This window comes from Ictidomys tridecemlineatus, chromosome 4 (genome assembly GCF_052094955.1).
Source record: "Ictidomys tridecemlineatus isolate mIctTri1 chromosome 4, mIctTri1.hap1, whole genome shotgun sequence".
Taxonomy (NCBI): Eukaryota; Metazoa; Chordata; class Mammalia; order Rodentia; family Sciuridae; genus Ictidomys; species Ictidomys tridecemlineatus.
Window position 1 is genome coordinate 136,292,701 of NC_135480.1, and position 15,976 is coordinate 136,308,676.

The following is a 15,976-nucleotide window of genomic DNA, read 5'->3' on the forward strand; positions in this document are numbered from 1 at the left end:
AGATGCACATGATAAGCCAGAGCTGAAACTGGCCCAGAATGTTTGATTGCAGAGTCTTGCTGGGATCCGCTGCACCACCCACGGGCCCATCAAGGGAAGCATTAGGCTAGCAGTGCTTGCAGACAGGGGCTGCTGATCTCCTGGTTTGGGGCAGGAACTGATCCTCTCCCTACCCAGCAAACTTGTGTTAACTAGAGCTCTGTCAGGATTGGTCTGGGGTTTTGTCTCTCAAAATCTACCTTCAGTGGCAGGTTAGAAGAAGGCCTGGATGCTACTATGGTTTGGAGCTTGAATGTCCTTCAGAGGCCCCTGTGTTAAAACCTTGGTCTCCAGGGTGGTGCTACTGGAAGTGGTGGGATCTTTAGGAGGTGGACCTATTGGAATTCTTGAGGTCACTGTTGGTATGCTTTTGAAGGGGACTATGGTCCTCTGCCCCTTCCTCCTTCCCTCTTTTTCTTCCTGATCACGAGGCAAGCATTTTTGCCCTACCATGTGTTCCTACAATGATATGTTCCACCATGTGCTGCCTCACCACAGGTCCAAAACAAGGGATCAGTTAGTTGATCATGGATTAGAACCTCTACAACTATGAGCCCAAATAAGCCTTTTCTCTCCATAATTATCTCAAGCATTTTGTTATAGTAACAGAAAGTTGACTAGTACAGATGCTAAATGGAGCCAGAAAAGCATCAATCAGGAGTTTCTTATGGAGAATGAATAATTAAAAACAAAAGCAAATAATAGAAGTAAAGGAAAAAGAAAAGGAAGGAAAAAGAAATGAAAGAAAAAGAAACAAAAGGTTAAGTACAAAGAAAGGAAAAAGAAGCAAAGGGAAAGAAGAAGAATATAGAGGAGAAAAGCAGTAATAATATGGAACTTATGAAAAACAATCAATAAAGTGAAGTTAGAGACAGCAGGAAAGACTACAAGAAGGAATGATATTAGTAAGAGAATAGTTTACATTAGAGTAAATTGATACTGATACAATATGGTAGAATTGATACTGTGCACAATTGAGTTAAATGATATGAAAGGCAGATGTGAGAGCTTCCTACAGATATTTTAGGAAACAGATGACAAGGAAAGATGAGTTGATAGATTTGGAGGACAGAAAATCGAAATCCAACTTCAGAATACTAGCTTTGTTCTCTGAGGCTGAAGACTAATAATCACTGACTCTTCATATCTCCCAGATGCTCCAGTGGGTGCTTCACCTCGTGGACACAAAGCGATCCCCAGAGTGAGATTCTAATATCATTATTTTATTTTTTAGACATGTGTGAATTTGAGGCTTAGAAAAACTAAACATCTTTCCCAAACCTATACACCTAGGAAGAACCAAAACAGAGATATGAAGCCATGTCTTCCGTGTACAACCCAGGACCTGAAACCCCATGGTGGACTTGGCTAGTAACCAAAGTCACACCTGTTAAATATGTCCAAAGTGGGTGAAAAGACTCAATTTGTTCCAGGAAACATTAACTAAAGAAAGAGTTGGGTTGGGCACAGGCTCATGCCTCTAATCTGAGTGACTAAGGAGGCTGAAACAGGGGGATGGTGGGCTCAGTCAGCCTCAGCAACTCAGTGAGTCCCTAAGCAACTCAGAGAGATCCTGTTTCTAATAAAAAAAAGGTCGGGATGTAGCTCAGTGGTTAAGTGTCCCTGGGTTCAACCCCTGGTACCAAAAAAAAAAAAAAAAAAAAAGAGTTGGGCTGGGTGTGATGGTGCATGCCTGCAACTCCAGTGACTTCGGAGGCTGAGGCAGGAGGATCTCAAGTTCAAGGCCAGCCTAGCAACTCAACGAGTTCCCCAGCAACTTAGAGAGACCTTGTCTCTAAATAAAAAAAATAGGCTATGATAGGTGCTCAATGATAGAGCACCCTAAGTTCAATCTCCAGTACCAAAAAGCAAACATAAAAAGAGTTGGGACCTCAAATGACTCATAAGATATATACATTTTCAGTATAAATACAAACAAAAAATTATCCTAAAAGCTTCTCTTCAGGAATTTTAGAAAACCCAAACAATGCAGAATGTCTGGCTCAAGATTCTCTGCAAAGCTAATTTTAGGAGACAATAAAGAACAGTTTCAGCTATTTATAGGAAATGGACCAAAGAATTTGATACTAAGTTCATTGTCTTTTATGAGTGATTGCAGGAGATGCATATTTGCAGGATTAACAAAATACACTAACTTACTTTTTCTGCAAACCAGATCTTGAGCACCCAAATAACATAAGTAAACAACAGAAAGGTTTATTTTAGCCTATCAAGAAATAGTTCAAAATTAACAACCCTAGAATATAAGTTGTTAGAAAAGACCTATTGCTGACTGTAAACTAGAGTTAAGAGTCAACAATTGGTTTAACAGAATTCTTTTCAGAAGAAAAGACAAATAAAGGCAAAAATCAACTAACTTTAAGTCTGTTGCATAAATCCAGGTTATGATATTAGAGATGGGGAAATGAGTAGGTGAGAGAATTAAAGAAAATATAAGTGAAATTTATGTAGTAAGAAGTCAAAGGGGTTACTTATCCTATTATATTTAAAGTATCTGCTTTGATTATTTACAACTTTGTAAAAATATAAAAACTAGAAACTAAAGAATAGACATAGATTTTTCCATAAAACTTACAGAAAAGATGGATGGATGGTAGAATTAGTTGGAAACCAAAAAACATTAAAGACAAAACACACTTAAAATGACAAACAAGTTAAATTTACTTGAAAGATAGATGCTCTCTAAAATAAATATCTAACAGCATGACATTTGTGAATCAAGACTGATAAATCAAAGAGTAAAAAAAAAGAAGTTACTGAGGGAACCACAACATTGCTTAGATAATTTAATGCATTCATTTTAGAAGAAAGAAATAGAGAGGGTTTGTTTATGTAATAGATATAACTTAAAATTGAAATACATGTCCTGGCCTGGGTTGTAGCTCAGTGGTAGAGTGCTTGCCTTGCACGCATGAAGTACTGGGTTCGATCCTAGGCACCACATAGAAATATATAAATAAAACAAAGGCATTGTGTCCATATACAACTAAAAAATAAAAAAAAAAATACATGTCCTATAAAAAGGCATTTTTAAAAGGATTCATGGCTCGATTAAAGAGTTTGAAAGAAAATTTGAAGGCATATTGAGACAAAAAGGGAATCTCAATAATTATACTTAGGAAAAACAAGTATGAGTGTTGTTGATTATCCAAACTTATTATTAGACAATAGTGCAGTGGAAAAAGGCAATAATGAATCTTCTTTGGCAACAAAGTTTATTAAACACTTAAAAGTGTTTCTCACAATTGTAATTCTGTCAAAGAGGAAGCAGAAACATAATTTGAAAATAATCAGAGTCAAACAGAACTGTGGTCAGAAGTAAAGTCACATCTTCAAAAAAGCCACATTAATGCAAAAGTAAAGAAAAATGAGCCATTATTCACTTAAAAAGGTTTGTAAAAGAACAAAGAATCATTTTAAGAAAAATAAAAACGTTAATAAAAATTTTAAAAAGCCAATGGAAAAATAGCATAACAGATAAAGAAATCCAAGAAGTGACCCTTTGAAAAATAACAGCAATTCTGATCAAGAAAATTATAAAAACCATGAAATAAGCCCTACGTATTAAGGCACTCATTAAAACCATACAAAATATATTAATAGCATTAAAAAGTACAATAATAATTGGCTAATACATTTGAATATCTTATGAACTAGGCATAGTTCTAGTGACTATAAATTTAAAAATTAAAATTGACATACTTCATCAAATAATCACCTAAAAAAGACATTGGAGTCAGGCATTTTTTTCTTCAAACATATAAGAACAGTGGTCCCAAGGGACTCCACAGAAAAGATAAATTACAAAATTCCATAATTCATTTTATGAATTTAACATCATCTGATAAAACAAAAACTTGCAGATTCAGAAACGAGTTTCAAGATCAAAACAACTTGGGTTAAGAAGCTAGACTCTCCATTTACTACTTCTGAAACTTTATAGATGAAGATTAAATAAAATGAAACATAAAATGTACTTTAAAGGGTACCATTTATATGCTGTGAGTTCATAATTAGTGTTAACTAGCTGCTGTAATAAGAAAGCGCGCACACACACAGAGACAGTTCGAGTAGAAGAAACTGTAATTTATAAAACTCATTCAGGAAAATGAACTGAAAGACATAGTTAAATAGGCTAAAATTAAATCAATAGTATATTAAAGAACTAAATTTAATTTATCAATAAAAGCAGAGAATTAGCTAACATAAAGGAAGTAATATTGTAATGATAATGGCGTACAGATTTTTAGTACTTTCCACATACCTAAATTCACTTAATCCAAGTAACAATCCTTGATTCTAAGTTAGAGACTCAAATTTATGATGGAGAAACTGAAGACGTAGAAAGGTAAAACACATGGTTTTCACTTGGTCAAGGCTACCTGGGTAGTAATGGTAGAGGTAGAACTGGAACTTAAGTCAGCCTGACTCCAAAACCTGAACTAGGATCAGGTTGTACTACATTACAATAGGAACCAAGATGAAAAAACACATCACACATGAAGTGAGACAGTTATTACTATTGTCACATGCCACATTTTCTAGGAGGGAAAAAGGCAAGGTAATTGGCTATAACAATGTGAATTGAAGGGGCTAAGATGAGAAAACCAAACAAATGCAACAGCTTTGATATAGATAAGTAATAACCAGCTTAAGGCATCATGGTAATAGCAAAGCAAATAAATATTTATATTTCAAAAATGAAGTATAAGCATGGAACTAAAGAAAATCCCAAGACTTTTATTATGTCAATAAAATATCTGAATGATTCAGATTTTCTTGAAATGGGAAAACCAGTTGTTGTAAAGAAGACAAGATGAACATAATTGCTATAAATTTTCACTGGGATTGTTTTTGCAACATAACAGAATGGTTCTAATTTTCATCTAGAAAATGAATAGGTAAGAATGTTCCAGAAGTTTGACATACCATTCATGCTTAAAACACTAGAGAAATTAGGAATAGAAGAAAATTACCTCAACATTGTAAAGGCTATATATGACAAACCCACAGCCAATATCATTCTGAATGGAGAAAAATTAAAGCATTTCCTCTAAAACCGTGACCAAGACAGAGATTGCCATCTTCACCACTTCTATTCAACATAGTCCTTGAAACTCTAGCCATAGCAGTTAGGCAAAAGAAAGAAATTAAAGGGATATGAATAGGAAAAGAAGAGTTCAAACTATCTCTGTTTGCCAATGACATGATCTTACTTTTAGAAGACCCAAAAAAACCCCACCAGAAAAACATCTAAAACCTCATCAATGAATTCAGCAAAATAGCAGGATAAAAAACCCACATCCACAAATCAACTGCATTCCTATACTCTAATGATGAATAAGCTGAAAGAGAAATTAGGAAAACTAACCCATTCACAATAGCATCCCCACCACCACCACAAAACAAAACAAAACAAAACAAAACAAAAACCATGGGAATCAATCTAACAAAAGAGGTGAAAGAACTCAACAGTGAAAACTACAGAATAAGAAAGAAATTGAAGAAGACCTTAGATAATGCAAAGACCTCTCATCTTCTTGGAGAGGCAGAATTAATATTGCCAAAATTAATACTAATAAAAGCACTATACAGATACGGTATATATTTTGACTCCCATCAAAATTCTAATGATGTTCTTCATAGAAATAGAAAAAGCAGCAATGAAATTCATTTGGAAAAATATAAAGACCAAGAATAGCAAAGCAATCATTAGTGAGAAAAGCAAAGCAGAAGGCATAACAATACCAGACCTTAAGAGCTACAGTAACAAAAAACAGCATAGCATTGGCACCAAAAGGCATGGAGACCAATGGAATAGACTAGAAAACACAATGACAAACCCACAAAAATACAGTTATCTCATACTAGACAAAGACACCAAAAACATACATTGGAAAAAAGACAAGTCTCTTCAACAAATGGTGCTGGGAAAACTGGAAATCCATATGTAGCTGAATGAAATTTAAACACTTTCTCTCACCCTTCACAAAATTCAACTCAAAGTGAATCAAAGACTTATGAATTAGAACAGGAATCCTGCACCTGCTAGAAGAAAATATAGATCCAACACTCTAACATATCAGCTCAGGAACTGGAAGACTCTTAACACACAAGAAATAAAATAAAAAATCAATAATAGGATGGTATCAAATAAAAAGCTTCTTCATATCAAAGGAAACAATCAAGAGTGTGAAGAGAGAGCTTACAGAATGGAAAAAATCCTTGCTACCTACACCTCAGATAGGGCATTAATAACCAGGATATACAAAGAACTCAAAAAAGTTAGGACAAAAAAAAATCAAAACAATAACAAGAAAAAAAAAGTAGCCCAATCAATAAATAGACAAAGGACAGGGTAGGGACGAAGAGCTTGAGAAGAAGATTTACATTAAACAGGGATGAGAGGTGGGAGGGAAAGGGAGTGAGAAGGGAAATCACATGGAAATGGAAGGCGATCCTCAGGGTTATACAAAATAATATATAAGAGGAAAGGAGGGGTAAGACAAGATAATACAAATGGAAGAAATGATTTACAGTAGAAGGGGTAGAGAGAGAAAAGGGGAGGGGAGGGGAGGGGAGGGGGGATAGTAGAGAATAGGACTGACAGCAGAATACATCAGACACTAGAAAAGCAATATGTCAATCAATGGAAGGGTAACTGATGTGATACAGCAATCTGTATACTGGGTAAAGTTGGGAGTTCATAACCCGCTTGAATCAAACTGTGAAATATGATGTATTAAGAACTGTGTAATGTTTTGAACGACCAACAATAAAAAATAAATAAATAAATAAATAGACAAAGGAACTAAACACTTGCTCAAAATAAGAAATATGAATGGTCATCAAATATATGAAAAGATGTTCAACACCTCTAGCAATTAAAGAAATGCAAATTTAAACTATACTGAGTTTCTATCTCACTCCAGTCAGAATGGCAATTATCAAGAACACAAGTATAAATAAATGTTGGTGAGGATTTGAGAAAAGGGTACACTCAAACATTATTGGTGGGACTTCAAAATAATACAACTACTCTGAAAAGTAGTATGGAGGTTATTCAAAAAAACTAAGAATGGAACCACCATTTGACCCAGTTATTCCACACCTCGGTATGTATCCAAAGGATTTAAAATTAGCATACTACAATGATGCAACTGTGTCAATGTTCATAGAAGCTCAATTCACAAAAGCTAAGCTAGGAAATCAACCTAGGTGCCCTTCCCCAGTTGAATGGATAAAGAAAATGTGGTATATATACACAATGAAGTGTTACTCAGCCATAATGAAGAAAAAAATTATAGCATTTTCTAGTAAACAGGTGGATTTGGAGACTATCATGCTAAATGAAATAAGCCAATCCCCCCCCAAATCAAAAGTCAAATGTTTTCTCTAATATGTGGAAACTTACCCGCAGTAAGGGGTTTAGAAGTTTATAAGAATAAAAGTTTAGTAGAGTAGACAGACGGAAATGAAGGGAAGGAAGGGAGAGTAGGAAAAGGAAAGACAATAAAATGAATTCGAAAAAACATTCCTATGCACATATATAAATATACCACAGCCAATAACACCATTTTGTACATCTACAAGAAATTAATTAAAAATATAATAACTATGGCTAAATGGAAGAAAGATAAATAAAGGGAAATGGAGCAAGGGGTGGAGAGAGGGAATGGGAAGGAGAGGTACTGGGGTCTGAATTAGAACAAGATGTATTCCATGTTTCTATAATATGTCAAAATCCATTCTACTGTCATGTATAACTAAAAAGAATCACCACCACCACCACCACTACCAATAAAAACAACAAAGAAATTAGGAAAAACCAGTCCATCTACAATCACCTAATCTAAACAAAATACACACAAAACAAACTTTGAATTAAATCAGACCAAAGAGGTGAAAGAAATGAAATGAAAACTACAGAACACTGAAAAAAGAAATTGAAGAAGACCTCAGAAGATGGAAAGATCTCCCATGTTCTTGGACAGAATTAATATTATCAAAATGGCCATACTACCAAAGGCATTATAAAGATTCAATGGAATTCCCATGGAAATACCTTTGACATTCTTCACAGAACTAGAAAAATTGTTCTAAAATTCATTTGGAAGAATAAGAGACCCAGAATAGCCAACACTATCCTGAGCAAGAAGAGCAATGCTGGAGACACCAAAATACTCGACCCCAAATTATACTAAAGAGCTATTTTAACAAAAACAGCATGCGGTTAGCACCAAAATGGAGGTGAAGACCAATGGAATAGAAGTCACATATACAAATCCATATACATACAGTCATCTGATACTTGACAAAGATGCCAAAACATACATTAAAGCAAAGAAAGCCTTTCAAACAAATTATGTTAGGAAAACTGGATAGCCATACGTAAAAGATCCCTATTTCTCACCCTGCACAAAAGTCAAAGTGGCTCAAAGACCGAGGAATTAGGCCAGCAATTCTGCAACCGCTAGATGAAAACGTAGGCTCAACACTCCAATATATTGGCACAGGTACTGACTTCTTTAACAAGATTCCTAAAGCACAACATGTAAAACCAAGAATCAACATTGACTACATCAATTTAAAAAATCTTCTGCACAGCAAAGAAAAAAATAGTGTGTGTGAAGAGAGAGACTTCAGAATGGAAGAAAATCTTTGCCATCTTCTCAGAAAGGGGAAAATATATGAATATCAAGAATATATGAAGAACTCAAAAAACTTAACACACATACACACAAAACAAATAATCTAATCGATAAATGGGCAAAAGAACATTTCTCAAAATAAGAAATAAAAACAGCAAACAAATATATGAAAGTGTTCCACATTTCCAGCAATCAGGAGAATGCAAATAAAAACTACATTAGGATTTCATTTCATTTCAGTCAGAATGGTAATTATTAAGGATATAAATAATAATAAATGTTGGTGAGGATGTGTGGAATAAGGAAATACTTATGCATTGTTGGTGAGACTGGAAATTAGTATAACCATTCTGGAAAGCAGTACAAATATTCCTAAAAAAACTAGGACTGGTAACACCATATGACCCAGTTATCCTACCCCTTGTTATATATCCAAAAGGTCTAAAATCACCATACTATAGGAACACAGTCACATCAATGTTTTTAGGAACACAATTCACAGTAATCAAGTTATGGAATGGAACCAAACCAAATGCCTGTCAACAGACATATGGATAAAGAAAATGTGGTATATAGACACAATGGAATGTTACTCAACCATAAAGAAGAATGAAATTATGTCATTTGCTGGTAGATGGATTAAACTGGAGAACATCATGCTAAGTGAGATAAGCCAGACCCAGAAAGTCAAGAGTCCAATGTTTTATCTCACATGTGGAAGCTAGACCGAAAGAAGGAAAACAAGGGGCTGGAGTTGTAGCTCAGTGGTAGAGCATTTTCCTAGCATGTGTGAGGCATGGGTTTGATTTTCAGCACCACATATAAATAAGTAAATAAAATAAAGGTCCATCAACAGCTAAAATAAAAAAGTAAATAAGAAAAACAAACAAAAAACCAAGGGGTAGGGAAGAGAAATTCCCATGAAAATAGAAGAGAGATCAATAGAACAGAGGAAGGGAATTGAGAGTGAGGGAGGAGGAAGGGGAAAAGGGAGGAAGATGGAATGAAAGTTACCAAACTATTCTACCTACGCATATAAATATATCACAGTGAATTAAAAAAAAAGGTAGACATACTTTTTTTTGATGCATGTCTATAATTGCTGCAGCTTGGGAAGCTGAGGGAGGAGGATTGCATGTTTGCAGTCAGCCTTAGCAATTTAGCCAGATTGTTTCTAAATTAATTAATTAATTAATAGAGCTGGGGAATGAAGCTAGCTGGGTTGATAAGTGTCCCTGTGTTCAATCCCTAATACAAAAAAAAATACTTAAAATGTGAAATGATTATTCCATGCTAAAATAGTACAACACTACATACTAAGAAAAATCTCCATAAATGCAACAACTTAAAGAATGAAAAACAAATTGTTACTGGAGGAGATAAATGACACTGGGCCAATGGGAGCTCTATGAAAATTAAAGTTAGATCCTGACACCAAAATAATTTTGGGTGGTTAAACATCCATGGTGAGAAATGAAATGAGAAAATGCTCTAGATGAAAGCATAAGTTGGGAATTAATAAATTTTGAGATACGAATGGACTTTCTATTATACTTTAATCTGGGCTCACCGATCATCCTACAATAGAGCAAATAATTCCCTGCTTCACATATATGTGGGTTAATTTTAGGGAAACATAGAGAGTTTTTCATCAGAATACTTAAGATTCTATAGGAGATACTGAAAGATCAAATATGACCATCTAACTGAAGAAATCAGAAAGGACATATATATTTTAATAATAATTAAAACATAAAAATGTTCTTTATACTGAAACAGTATGAAGAAAATTTAAAAGCAATCGATAAATTGATAAAATATTTGCAATAAATATGTAGAAGGAGTAGTATATTCAGTATTTATAGACAGGTAAAAAATAGGAACAACATGAAAGACTATTAAGTGATTTACAGAGTATTCGAAACATTGCTATTTTTTCGAGTGATTTTGAAACATAATTCAGATATTCAATTTGAATTTTCATTCTTATAATTGAAGAACTCCTAAATATTCAGTTTCTAACAATTGAACAGAGAACACTGAGAAAGACCTGAAACCTTATTTAATCTAATTTTGCTTTTTTTTTAGTTTGGATAAAGCATGGCTTGGTTTAAAAATTTAAAAAAAAATGGGAAGAGGGACAATAAAATAAACAGGATCTGAAGGAAAAGCATCATGCAGATTAAAGGTAATAAAGTATGGAATATTTCATAATAAATACATCTTTTATATTAAGAATATATATTTGCCATCAGCATGATGTTATCAGGCATTATTACACTACTTATACATATGACAGCTACTGAAATTTGACTATATGTGGAAACTTTTATTATATATATGTCTGTATGGTTAATATATATATATATATATATATATATATTAACAAAGGGCATTTATTATTTTGGTTACAATAATCTAATTTTTAAAAATGCCCTATTGCTAGTGAAATTGTTGGCCACGGGACTCTCTTACAGACATCTATCAGTGTTAAATAAATATTTATTTGTTCTCAAGTCGTCAGTTGCAAATATAGTGAGAGGGATATTTGCGAGCATCACTAGGATGTAAAAAAGTTCTCAATATCTCCCAGATTTCAAAGACTTAGCACAGTGTTTTTCAATGTGGGAATCAACACAAGATTGGGTCCTTTTAATTTAATCAAATAAGAATAGTCATACTAGTATGGATATATTCTATTACCATTGTTCTTGTCTTCTCTCTGTGATCCTTGAACACTCTCACCAAATAGCACCTCCACAGACCAGATGGGCTCTGGGCAGATTTCCAATGTTATGATTCCTCAGACAAACCGATAAAAATTATTTTACATTCCATGTATGGGATCCCATGTAATTGAGGGTATTAGCACAATGAAAATTGTAAAATTGAATACATCTGCTTTAGAAAGGAGACCATTTAATGACAATTCCCCTGGTACCTAAATTCAGAGCAGTAGGAAGATTTCGGCAGGATGAATATGATCACTTCCATATCATACTCCCTCCCGGAATCTCTCAAAAACATTCTTGGGAGTCATTTGTAAAGGTTTCCCCTAGCTAAACAATAAGCAGATCCCTCCAACAGCCATTAAGAGAATACAACTCCCTACCCTGGATTTCACTCAGGGTCCTTTCCTTCATTCCAACATTCCCTGGTTGGGTACCAAATATTTCAGATAAACCAAAGTGCCCACTGCTGATATAAATATAAAGATTTTAAGTGTATTCTTAATGACTCAACAAACAGCTTTAGTCTTTGAAGCGATGCCAATTTTCAGCCTGTTTTCAATCATATACAGGCATGTTTTGATATGTGTAATAGGAAAATAAAAGAAAAATCTTAGACCTTTTGGGTTTTCTTCTTTATCATTTGGCTTTCCATTCTAAAGCTTTGTCATGACAGCAAGTACTGTTGGATGAAAAAGGTGAAATGTGGTTTAATGTTGCTATCAAATAAGAACTCAGGAAAAACTCACATAAGCCAAGTATAAGTGAGATCACCTTTATGACCAAAACTGCTATCATTTCATTGACGGCTTTGCCTTAACCTTTCTTGTAACACCTTCTTTCCTACCCTTACTGGTTATCACCCTTTACCACAATAGCACACTGCTTCATTTCTTCCTCCATAACAGGTATAATTACCTTTAATCAGTGCCTCTGTTAACTTCAACATATGTGCTACTGGGGCCAGGGTCAAGGCCTCTCATACATGTGTGTTCAACCTGCTGTGCCCTCCCTGGCAGCTCTGGCATGGACCATGGACCATGTGTTTTGCTCAGATGTATTCCAATTCTTAGCACAGTACCAGGCACATACTGAACTGCATCAAATTATGATGCACCAGATCTGCAACCAGGACTTGGAAGACATGTTAATTTCAGAGAGGTGAAAAAAAATGTCTGTTTCAAAACAAAGAAATTATAGTAATAAGAATAATCCAAAAAATATTTCTTAAATCAATCAACTTCTAGTTAAACGAAACTTTCTGGCACTATAACTCATATACTTATATAGAGTTACCTATGCAAACTTCTGAATAATTATAAGACGAGTTTCCTCCATTCATTCTGTATGTTAGACACACACACACACACACACACACACACACACATACAGTTTTGTCTACTATGTGCCAATTGTTCTTGTTGCAGAGGCTACTGACTTGCAAGACAGTTTACGGTCTAGGGAGGTTTCTGGAGATCTATGATCACCTGTAGTTGAATTACTTTGAGAACTTCAATATAGGCATTTTTAAAGAGATCCCTAATGACTCATGCACACTAAAGTTGAAAATAGAATCTTTGAAGTATAGCTCAAATCCCTCCTGTTTGGTAAAGTCTTCCTAAATCATCCCTGCTCAGGATTTTAACTCCCTTTTCAAAACTCATGGCCCTTATACAGTCCACAGTGCCTGTGTGCTCTTAAAACAGGAAGGTGATGATGTGGTAGTGTGGTGGGTGATCGTGTTACACTGCTTGGAGGTCAACCTCCAGTTCTATCACTGACTGTGAATTTCTAAGCTTTACTTTCCAATTTCCACATCTGTAACACGGTTGCAATGCCTACCTTGGAGCATTGCTTGGGGGATTAAATGAGGATTACTGATGTAAGCATGTAGTTTAGAATTTGGAATAGAGCAAACATTCAGTGAAAGCAGACTGCTGTTTGTTTTTTGGGGTCATCATTTTATCTTTTATTTGTCTTTTTGCACTGTGCAATATTTCCAGACTCATTTGGGGCCAATGGTAAGAAGAATCTTCTGTCTCCTACATAGGATATTGCAGTCTGATGTACTATGATCTTTCTGGTTAAGAATGACACTGCCAGCATTCAGAGATTTATTGGTCTTCTGGAATACGCAAAGACTTCCCTGCATCTTAGTCACATATATGGTTACTCAGTAAAATTCAGAATCATCCACAAATAGAATATTAAAACTTAACCCAAGAGGGTAAGAAATCAAACAACCTTGTAAACATCCTACAGTGTCTTTCTTTCTGTGTTGCATGTTCTATTCCAGGTATCACAGTTGATTTCCTAGTGAATGTGTTGCTTGGAGCTTTCAACACATCAAATGCCATCACCGGCTTGTTGATGTCAGGATGAATAAATCTTACATGTGAGTAAAATGACAAGATTTTCAATCTGTCAGTCATACTTCTCTAATTTAGTTTTTCTCCCATACTGATGGCAAAATGCATGACGATTACAGTTGTTTTTTTTTTTTTTTTTTTGAGAAAAGGAAAAAAAGTAATGCTGATTGTGGTGTTATTAGGATCAATTATTTTCTTCAGAGAAAATGATGTGAAAAAAACCTTAACTTTTATGTGAGAAATATAGCCCAGAAGTAAAAATAATTATAGATTAAGACAATATAGGTACGAGTCAGATAGATTCAAAACTTAGCCTCAGACCATTTGGCATATAAACAGACTTGAATCTTAACTGGGTTTCAATATAGAGCTTAGGGATATATCTGGGAATCTTTGAATATGAAGACAGTACTGTTTGATGAAACTATCACATGAATCATTATGGAGAAAGTCTTTTAATGTGCCTTGACTGAAGTGATTAAGTAGCAGGCTGTGATGTGAAAGTAATGGCCCCTGAACAAAAAGTCATGTTCTCTTTTTCTTAGCAAGAGAAATGATATTTGATAGTATTTGGGGTGTAACCAGAGGCACCATCAAGAACAAAAATTTCCTGGCAACCAGCAAAATCTACAAACTCTCAGGAGACAAAACCGAAACACCAAATTGTACATATATCTTTCAAACTCACGGATCAGTGGACTCTCTAAGCAATCTTCCTGGGCACCTGCACTGAGGATAATTTGCTGTTCCCACTCTATTGGGATTAAAGGACAGAGAGGGAGACGGGGAAGTAGAATGCACATTAGGTCCACATTCTTTAGCTTCTTAAAAATGTAAACTGTCTCAGTCATTGAGAGCATTCAGGATGGCAGTGACAGACATTTTCTGAGGATTAATCCATTGCTGGGGGACCCGACCTACCAAGGCACCTCTGATGATTGTCCTAGACATTTGCTACAGTGCCTATTGTAAGGCATTTTTGACTAGGGACCTGGTGCCACCAGATTCTATGCTTCTTCTAATTTTCAAAATCTCATAGGAAAAAAGAAAGGGTATCTATTTCTATAAATGATATCACAATCCATCACGTTCAGCCAAGAAACTAGACCTCAGTCTTGATTTCTTTCCTTTTCCCAGAAGGCACATACCTAATTCATTCCCTGTTGGCTCCACTTGCAGAATGTCCATCAAATCTCCCCACTTCTCTGTGCCATCCCCATTGCATCCACCAGGCTCCCCTAATCTCTCTTGAACGACTCCTCTAGCTTTCCAAATTGTTCATCTGCCTCCTCCCACACAAATTGGATATTTATACCCTGAGACATTTCTAATATTTGACACTTTGAAAATGATATTTGGCCTGCTACACAAGGAAACATATCTGGTGATTGCAACAGGACTAAGAAGTATTCGTCTTAAAAACTGTCTTTATTATTACAGCAATAAGAATAACATGTTTTCAATGAATAAACTAGTTTAAAAAATAGAGCTAAGCAAAGAGAGGCAGATAACAGTCCCCTAAGAACTTCTCACTCCTCAGTGCAGCTGCTGAGCAGCTCCACTCTCTCACATGTTTCTCAGTTTCTTCACCTAGGGAAGGAGATGGAAAATTCTGGCAAATCCCCAGGATAATTCAAGGTGAATGAGCCTGTTGACCAGGCTCATAATGGATACCTTTGGAAGCCATCCTGGTTTGAAACCATTACTTAAGGTACAAAGTCTAGTCCAGGGAAAATTGGCTTCCACATAATTTGAACTTGAAAAGTGCTAGAGGACAGACTGTATTGTCTGTGTGTATGTAGACATAACAAAGCTATTTTCATGCACAGTCCTGGCAGAAGGCCCGCGGTAACTGCTCTGTGGGTCTGGTTACAATTATTTCACTATAGGGAATAATCCAGGACAGTACATCCCTTCTCTGTCCGCTCGGTCTCAAGTTGAAATGTATGCTGTTTTTACCCCACAAGCCTTCTTTTCAACGCTCCTCCCTGATTACCCTTTACTCCTCTTCAACCTCTTCACACTGTATATCCTAACTCTCCACATCAGGAATCTTGGCCAAATTCTAAGCCAACATTGCAATACATGAGTGTGTGGAAGGGAGGTTGGGAGGGTACCTGCTCTTTATGCCTGTGATTGCACTGAATCTGGGCACATGTGCTTGCAT

At 35.4% G+C, this 15,976-nt stretch overlaps 1 protein-coding gene across 6 annotated transcripts in view; it reads right to left on the reverse strand.

Annotated features, from left to right (window-relative positions):
- The window catches only part of Pcsk5 (proprotein convertase subtilisin/kexin type 5), a 432,587-nt gene that overhangs the window by 212,987 nt on the left and 203,624 nt on the right, over positions 1-15,976 (reverse strand). The gene's annotated exons all lie outside the window — the stretch shown is intronic.